This window comes from Dipteris shenzhenensis, unplaced genomic scaffold, assembly GCF_047967505.1.
Source record: "Dipteris shenzhenensis isolate YYH24624 ecotype China unplaced genomic scaffold, Dip_SZ_1.0 scaf0464, whole genome shotgun sequence".
In the NCBI taxonomy this organism is placed as follows: Eukaryota; Viridiplantae; Streptophyta; class Polypodiopsida; order Gleicheniales; family Dipteridaceae; genus Dipteris; species Dipteris shenzhenensis.
Window position 1 is genome coordinate 1 of NW_028239770.1, and position 10,000 is coordinate 10,000.

The following is a 10,000-nucleotide window of genomic DNA, read 5'->3' on the forward strand; positions in this document are numbered from 1 at the left end:
TTTTCCTATATTGTAAGGAAGTATTTCATATCCAGAACCGAATCGGATTCCGTTACCTATATACGTAACAATTGAATTTTGTCTACGTAAAGCTAATTTAATTGCACTATCGGATACAATCTTTCTTCTTCTAGAAGTAGTGATTAATAATGCTTCATTAGCAGGAGAAAATAGATCTCGTTTGCTATAACCCGTAGTTCCAGACCCAGTACCTTCGAGAAAAGAGGGATCAGCTTCTATTTCAAAGCCTTTGACACGCGAGAGAATTGACAATTCTTTTTGACGCTGACGCCTGTTAGACCCTCGGAGATTTATCAATTAGTTCGACCAATTCGGAGCTATTGAAGCTGGATCTACCTTTGCAGGTACATGAGTCGAAGCAATAACGAGATTCTTGCGAATGCAAGGATTCCTGCGCCCATTACCGATACTCCTCAATATTAGGCAGAGTAAGAATCTGGGATCGGCTTCTAATCTGTGATACAGGCGATTAACATTCAACTCATGAATGTCTTGAATCCATATCGTACAGGGAGACATCTCTTTTGCTATTGCAAAAATAAGATTCAATCGGTTTACGCTCTGTTTCGAAATGAAAGTCCCACGTACATTATTGAAATATGATCTGTTGTATAACAACTTCCTCAATGGCAGTCTCACCGACGGAAAGTAGGAATTGGATGCTATATCCCTAACTACATAAGATCGTCCAGTTTCTATGGGTCCTACTAGTGGAACTCCTTCAGATGGTAATAATCCTGATGAAAGCAAAATAGGTACGTCACGACATGGAATATTCGGAATGCCTTTTCGTCTCATTGTCGCTGAAAGGAGAATATTTCTTTCAAGGGCAAGAAGAGCCCACTTCTCCGCAGGATCCAACTCACAGATCTCGTAATTTGATAGATCATTTTGACGAATCCGAAGTAGGTATGACAAAAGATTAGATCCTTCTTCTGGGGTGGGTTCGTGATTAATCCCACCGCTCAATGAATCGTAATTGGAATTTAATTTCGATTCATACTTGGAAATAGTTTTATTTGTCACTAGATATTGAGTCAGTAATTGTTTATTAATCTTAAGGGTGTCGGAGCTTTTCCTACGAAGTATCCACGAATCTAGTTCATTTTTCACAAGGTAATAGAAGATTATATTATTTGTATAATTCAGGAATCTCTTCAGGGAATGTATCAGTAGATCTTTCGTTTACATTTACCTTGTCGAGGGAGAATACATTACCTTTTCCAGATAAAACCCACGCATTGGGTCTATTAAATATCCGGTGATATTGAAACGTTTCCACAAGTGAGGGGAATTGGAACCCGAAACAGCAGATAAATAATGCTTGAGAAATGCAAGAACAAATAATATCGAGAAAACGAGGTAGGATGGGGCATACTTATTCGAAAATCTAAAGACTGACCATCTCGAATGCGACACCTGCGTTTAGTTAGTAATTTCTTCGAAAATAGAGAGATCTATTTTAGATAATACGTTACTGATGGAATCGTTTCTGAATCTTGATCTTAGGCTTAACGATAAACAAGCTCTAGCATTACCTATATCCTCAGCAACTCTTTCCGTAATTCCGGGGAAAGTGTAATTCAAGTCATCACTTACTTTGAGTACTATTTCTGGATATATCTCTCTAATCAGATCATAAAAGTATCTCCACCAGTTAGGGGTGAAAAACCGAGGTATATATTCTCCGAATGGGCTCCATTTCTCGCAGATATTGTCTCTCCAAAAGATCCAAGAGATCTTATATTTGTTTAAATCCTTTGATAACTCATCGAAATTAATGAGATGAGATGGAAGAATAGGTTCTTTTTAGACACGTGTATCTGCAAGCCTCGTATTTTCGTACAGAACCTTCTCTCCAGTTAATCCTGTTGGAGATCTTGATGCTACACTGCTGCATAATGAGAATTTCTTTGACCAATAAAGCGTCTCAGATTCTTCTGATTCCCAAAAATAACCAATGTGTGAATCATTTTGATAGAATTGATTCCCAATAGAATCATTCCTCGAGTTTGATCTCTTCTCAATGGATCCCTCCGAATCGACTTGATCCACTCCCGAATTTTTGAGACGGGGTCGAGATCGCCAATCAGCCGATAGCTTAGAGTTTATCAATGTTCTTTCCAAGTAATTTCCATCGCTACCACATGAAGATAGAGACGAATCTCCCGTTTCGCGAGGAGATAAGTTCAACCCCGTCAGTAGTCCTCTTAGATCCGAAATAGAGTCAAGAAATCTATCTGAATGAGTTAGTGGTGGTATCGCAGATTCATCCAGATCAGATGGAGTCGATTCGGTTGTTGCGAGTATATGATCAATAGTTTCCCTTTCCGTTCGTTGCGAGGAATTGGGTAACAACGAATCAGACACTTGGGATTGAATAGATGAAGTGATATTTTTTGTATCTAAGGATCCTATTTCAAGAGATGGGATGACTTCATCACCGGAGCCCGTATACGAATTCTCTAAGATGTCAGAGTAACTACTGCTGTATCCTCCAACCAACGAATCCCTTCTTCTGATTATTGAGATAAAATCCCTTCCGGCACAGTTCAATACGGGTAAATGCGAGTAATCTATAAAGTTTGGTGTATCTACTTCATCGGAAATGGATCCCGAAATACTCCCAATATTCCTATTCGAACCTTTCCCATAATTCAAATTATCCAGAAACAGATCCCAATCCTGCCTTCCCGTAGCGGAATAAGCACCATTCGGGAGTTTTGTTCCAATACATTCGATACAGGATGATTCAACAAGAAATGGATTAACTGCGGGTTTTAGGAAGATTGAGGAGCCTACCGATTCTTCATCCATTAACAATCCGGACTCGATGAAGAAACTATCTTTTCTACCGAAGATTCTCTTGAGAAAGGATATCTTCTCATCGAGGTTGAGTGAACTCAGAAGGAAATCAAGCAGTGGATAATCTATATTGTTCAATTTATAGACAAGATAATCAATCCCATCTGTCGAAGCTTCTTCACTAATATACTTGGGAATAATGATTCGGTAAATAGATGATATATTGGTAAATTCCTTGGGATACTTGTTGTTCCTCCCAGCCGTACTACGAATAGTGATACCATATTATTTAGTGCTAATATCGACAGATCATAGATTGATCTACCTAAGTCGGATCTTATTTCTGCGAATACTCTCTTGGAAGGGGAAAAAGACAAGTCTCTGATTGTATCAAGCCACCTGTGCACATTTGACCGAACATCTGGATATTCATCAATTGGGGAAATAATACATTCATGCAACAAACGCTCTATGTTACCCCTCCATTCCAATAATCTCTATTCAATTGCAATTCTTGTTACACCAGTAGATCCCTCGCCCCCCTCCCGGCTACCCAATTGATAGTTGATTCTGGATAGATATTCACTAGCTAATGTACAGAAATAGTCACGCGAAAAGAGCGTGTATACTGAGTAGAGAGATATTAACCTATTTCGTTCATATACCCTAACTAGAGAGTATGTTGAAGATATGTTACCTCCCTCTCCCGATTCATCTGAAAAAGTAGGATTTTCACTTCCATCAGTTCTTTCTACAGGTACATCGAAAAGGATCTCTAAACGGTTTGAAATAATCTTATCAAGATCGAAGTATGCGCCATTTTGCATCTCTGATTCCTCGTCAAGTATTCCACCAAATGATAGATCTCCTCTCGATAGAAAGGCTTTCCTAGGTTCCTCGCTACTACTACCAATTCTTACCTTACTGGAAATCAAATTCGATTTTTTAACTCTTAAAAGAAATCCAGTCAGTCGGTTTCTTGATTCATTTATTAGTTGTGAATAGGCGTGTAGAATAGAAAATTCCCCCTCATTTCCGTGGGAATCTAACCCCAATAATTGGAAGAACCACTTACGATTCTAGGAAGAATCAATACATTTATTGGAATCATTTTCTGCTATTCCCGCTACAGAAGGGGAGAAAGGATCTCCCAACAATAAAGGAGAGTCGAGTGTAAAATGCCGACAATCTCTCTCTACTTTCCATAAATGAGATATTCTTCCGATACCGAAAGACACGGAATTCTTATATCATTCTTCTGCCAAATATGTCTTAATAGGAGTTCCATCGGCGGTGGGACCCATACCTAGTTCATGTATAGATGATTCTGTTGAAAAGCCGTGACTCACCGCCTCTGGAGAATCATCAGTGGATATTGCTCTTTCCTCCGGAGAGTAACTGCCTACAAAGCCATTTCCAGATCTTTTCATTGAATCATATTCTGGATTTCTCTCCTCACTTCAACTAGATAAACAAGTATCTTCGATAGGTATCTCCTTCCCAACCTTCTGATTTCTGGAATCAGACTCATCCCTTGAGTTGCTATGAAAAGCCTCCAATTCTCTAGATGTCTCTATTTGTGAGGAGACATACTTCGAGAAACCACAGGAAATTTCTAGTAATATACTTGGTACCTCAGTGAGTAATTGATTATCCGATAGATAATCAAGTTCGATAAATCTCTTTTCTAAGAGAGATCTCGTTAGATTCAATTCGCGCTCATCCTTATTCCATGGAGAAGGACTTTGGTGACAGGAATGCCACATATAAAAATCGGCGTAATCCCGGAATAGTGTCCAACTCCCTCGTCAATGGAATTTAACCAATCTCTTATATCGCTATAGGATAGGGATACACCATCACGAGATGACATTGTATTCTTATGGGGTGGAAATAGAGACAAATTGGAGAGACCCTTCCGCTCGGAATAGAACGGTGATTCATCTCCCTGCCGATCTACTGAATCCCTGGATTCGAGTAACATTTTGTCCCAAAAGTCCGATATTACGGGAATGAAGGAATCGCTTCTTAATGTTGCTGTTTGTAGCCAATTAACCCTTTGCTTGTCATGGATTTTCCGGAGAAGTAACGAATCAGAATCATTTTAGTAACAGTCATCCTTACGAAGTATCACATTTATATAGAATTCAAAAAACTCATTTGAATCTTCTAGATTCTTATCCCCCAGTGATTTTTCAATCCTCTCAGTCACATCTCTGGATATATTCTTGATGGGGAGTGGATCCCTCATCAGCCGGACCCTCCATCCATCTGAAACCGAAGGATCCATCGCACTATATATGGGAACTTGCGGTTCTTCCCTCGTCGAAGTTGTGGAAATATTTCCGTTTGAATCCGAATAGTAAGAATTACGTGTCTTTCCCTTTCTATCCTTTTCAGCAGGTGAGCATCTTATTGATAGAGAAAGAGGATAGAAGGATTCAACAGAATTTGTTGCTGGTTTTTTTACTACTCCACCAGTTCTATTAATTAGTTTCGCTAGATCTATAGAACCTCCTTCGATCAAATTTCTCTCACCTGAACGATGCATAGGAATTGGTATTGTTAGTAACATCAGGATTCCCGGAGTCACGCTATTACCCCGCTTCATTGAATCGCGCAGATTCCGTAAAAAGATTGAACTCAGAATTCATAAGTCAAATAATTTGATGGAGGGTTCATAACTGGAGAATAGACCAATTAGAAATTCCCCTAGATCTTGATTTTTCAATGATTCAAATGAGTAGTGGAATCCATCGGTTTCTGCTAACTTCGGAACTTCAGAGAATAAATCTGGACTTCTTACTTTTTCTTCTCCCACTTCTCTTACCTCATGATCTCTCTTCACTTTATCTATATGTGGTAGATACTACCCACCTCTCACATTCCATTATATAGATAATATCGAAAGATTCAAGGCCCAATGGAGTGAGTACTTTCGATGTGGTGATTTGTGGGTGTATTCGTACCTACCTGAAGCTGTCTCGGGAATCTCGAATTGTTGAAGAAACCTATCTATGTCTTATCTATCTCCTCATCAACTTATTTTATTCCGAGTGATAAAGACGAGTTCTCCAACCTGATGGGCGAACGACGGGGATTGAACCCGCGCGTGATGGATCCACAATCCATTGCCTTGATCCACTTGGCTACGTCCGCCCCCTACTTTCCCTATTCAGCTTTCTTAACTGGGAGAGAACAAGATCTACTAGGGTCATTCATTCGATGCGCGTACGTATTATTCGTCTATATATTAATACAAGAAAAAATATGTTAGGTGAAAAATGTATTCTCAATCTATTCCAGTGGGTACGGGACTACAAGCGTTCCGCTAATCAGAATGAGAATATCTTTGATTCCCATTCTCTGTAATCCTAGAAGGGTGTTTCAAAGATTCCCCAGAATCCAAGATTGGAAACTGATAATTGTAAGATTATGGCGAGATATTACTATTATTTCTATTCATTCCATCGGACGAATCTCCATTAAATACCAAACCTTATGCGAGGTTTGGTATTTAGTGATGCTGCACGACCAGACAGGTATTATCCGTTTACAGAAGGAGCTTCAACAGAAGCTAAGTCTAGAGGGAAATTATGAGCGTTACGTTCATGCATAACTTCCATACCTAGGTTAGCACGGTTGATGATATCAGCCCAGGTGTTAATAACACGACCTTGGCTATCAACCACGGATTGGTTGAAGTTAAAACCATTCAAGTTGAATGCCATGGTGCTGATACCCAAGGCAGTAAACCAGATGCCTACTACGGGCCAAGCGGCTAAGAAGAAGTGCAGAGAGCGAGAATTGTTAAAGCTGGCATATTGGAAGATCAAACGGCCAAAATAACCGTGAGCAGCTACGATGTTGTAGGTCTCTTCCTCTTGACCGAACTTGTAACCTGCATTAGCAGACTCATTCTCAGTAGTTTCTCTGATCAAACTAGAAGTTACCAAAGAACCATGCATAGCACTGAATAGAGAGCCGCCGAATACGCCAGCTACACCCAACATGTGGAAGGGATGCATAAGGATGTTGTGCTCAGCCTGGAAAACGATCATGAAGTTGAAAGTACCAGAAATTCCTAGGGGCATACCGTCAGAGAAACTTCCTTGACCGATTGGGTAGATCAGGAACACAGCGGTAGCAGCTGCAACGGGAGCTGAGTACGCAACAGCAATCCAAGGACGCATGCCTAAACGGAAACTAAGTTCCCACTCACGACCCATGTAGCAAGCTACACCAAGTAGGAAGTGAAGAACGATCAGTTCGTAAGGACCACCATTGTATAGCCATTCATCAACGGAAGCTGCTTCCCAGATTGGGTAGAAGTGTAAACCGATAGCTGCAGAAGTAGGAATGATAGCACCGGAGATAATGTTGTTTCCGTATAGCAAAGAACCGGAGACAGGCTCACGAATACCATCGATATCTACAGGGGGAGCTGCGATGAAAGCAATGATGAATACAGAGGTTGCGGTTAATAAGGTGGGAATCATTAAGACACCGAACCATCCGATGTAAAGACGGTTTTCAGTGCTGGTGATCCAGTCGCAGAAGCGACCCCATAGGCTTGCGCTTTCGCGTCTTTCTAAAGTTGCGGTCGTGGTAATTTTTGGTTTTCGAAACGATTGGTGATTACCCAAGCTGATGAGCCTGTTGATCCATAGTATATCACAGAATCCCACCTGTGTCAACTAATCTAATATTGATTGAATATCCGAAGAAACGGGAAGACTTCCCTTTGTTTTCGCACGATACTTCTTCAAACCTTGACTCTCTTTTCAGACGCATTTCCCTTTTATTATCATAAACCACGGGAAAGTCAACGTTAGTTCGGCTCCTCGAGTACATCATGGGAGATGCCAGCTTTGCCTTAGATGTACTACGACTCAATCATCGATTCGAGGTGAGGGACATACAGGATAAATATCTGCTGGCGTTGCCTGACATCCCCCCCCCCCCCCGAGGTGAGTAGTCCGCCCCAGGCGGAGATAGTTGAGAATGGTGGGAGTCGCGGGGATGCGGGCAGTGCCAATCATGTCGATCATGTCGATTGTGTCGATTGTGTCGATCATTCTAGTCATGTCGATCATGTCGATCATGTTGATTGCGTCGATTGCGTCGATCACTTTGGTCATGTCGATCATGTTGATCATGTCGATGATGTTATGGACTTTACGATTCGACACTAGTCTTTCTCTTTTTCATGAGGTACTATACCAGTGACAAAATTTCCCCTATGACTTGGATATTCTTTCTCCCATTATTTAATTTCTGCTTATCCATATGCTTCTGGCGTATCTTGATTCCTAATACCCTGCGCTCCGGAGTAGAAGGTTTCAATCCACCAATAAGAGGTTGTGGATTGAAACGAACCCGGAACTAACGGAAATGGGCAAAAGCCTTATTAGCTTCTGCCACCTTGTGAGTCTCCTCCTTCTTCCGTACAGCACTACCAGAATTTCTGGCAGCATCCATTAATTCATCACTTGATCTTAAAGCCATACTTCGACCTGAACGTTTTCGACACGCGATCAATAACCATCGGATAGCCAAAGCTCTTCCTTCTGCAGGTACTACTTCAACGGGGACTCGATAAGTCGATCCACCTACACGTTTGGATTCTGTTACTATATCGGGAGTTACCCTACGTATTGCTTGTCGCGGGACAGACAGTGGATTCTTATTCGTCTTTTCCTTAATCCGCTTCATAGCCTGATAGAGAATCTGATAAGCCAATGATTTCTTGCCATCTTTAAGAATACGATCAACCAACATGTTTACTAATCGATTACGATAAATCTTACGATAAATCGGATCCGATTCTATATTTTTCTTTTTGTTCGCTACATTGCTCCGGTGTAACATGAGTTTACAGATATGTCGGATTCCGATTCTATCTCGACTGTATCTTAGAATCTTATTTGGGCTTTTTCACTCCATATTGTAGGGTGGATCCGCCGGTTAGTCGAGGATCTCCCCCCAAACTGCACGTGCGACTTTCATCGAATGCAGCTTTCCATATGATTGAATAGAAAGTCTTGAAGTAAGTTCGGGTTACTTCAATGAATCATATTTACTCATTAGGCATTGAGTATCCGTTTCCTCTTCATCATCCCACGAATAGGAGAAGGGAAATCCCGTATTTCATTTATCTCACCAAGAATGTCCGTGGGTTTATTGATCCAATTACCAAATGTTCACAAAACCTCCACTGAATCTCCATAATCGTAGTCCGAACTCGTTCTGAGAGAGAGAAGACATTCGAAGATTTTCCAAATAAATGGGAGTCCGGGTAAGACTCAACTTACTGGAATGCAATACCCTGGACACCGAGTTGTTTCACACGAATAAGATAATAATCAATCTCCGTAATAGCAGGCTTCGGTCCCCTGGCAACATTCCCACTATCGGGTCGGCTATGCATTTGACATATCAGAACAACCGATACGGAATCATTGCGATGATACAAGTTACGACAATGTTCTGCAACGCACTGGAACGCCCCTTCTTACGATCCTTTACTCCTACAGCATCTAAAGTTCCTCTAACGATATGATATCTTACACCAGGTAGGTCCTTCACCCTCCCGCCTCTCACAAGGACCACGGAATGTTCTTGCAAATTATGGCCAATACCTGGTATGTAAGCCGTTATCTCGAACTTGGAGGTTAATCGAACTCTGGCGACTTTCCGTAGGGCAGAGTTAGGTTTTTTTGGTGTAGTTGTGGAATAGTTGACAGATGAGTCAGTTTCAGTGTCACTCTACAGAACCGTACGTGAGATTCTCACCTCATACGGCTCCTCGTCATTCAATTAATACTAAGAATAGAAGTACGAAATACCTTTCGGTTGTTACCCGATACAAGAGGATTCACAAAATAATTTTGATATTCCATTCTTTCATTTTCAACTCCCTCCTGTGTGTTTGCCTCTACCTCCTCCCTATCCCCCAAATCGATTCGCTAGTCTACTTACTTCAGTGTCATTAATATTCTTAAGAAGTAGTAAGGAGAAGGAGATTCTGTTCCTACTTCAACTTCCCCAGAAGTAAATAGGTATTCACCGTAGTATCTATTTCCTGCTTCGATACTACCGATATAGACTTGGGAGAATTATTCTCTGATGTGGAAGAAATAGAATCTACAAGTGATCTGTGAAAAATCCTTCT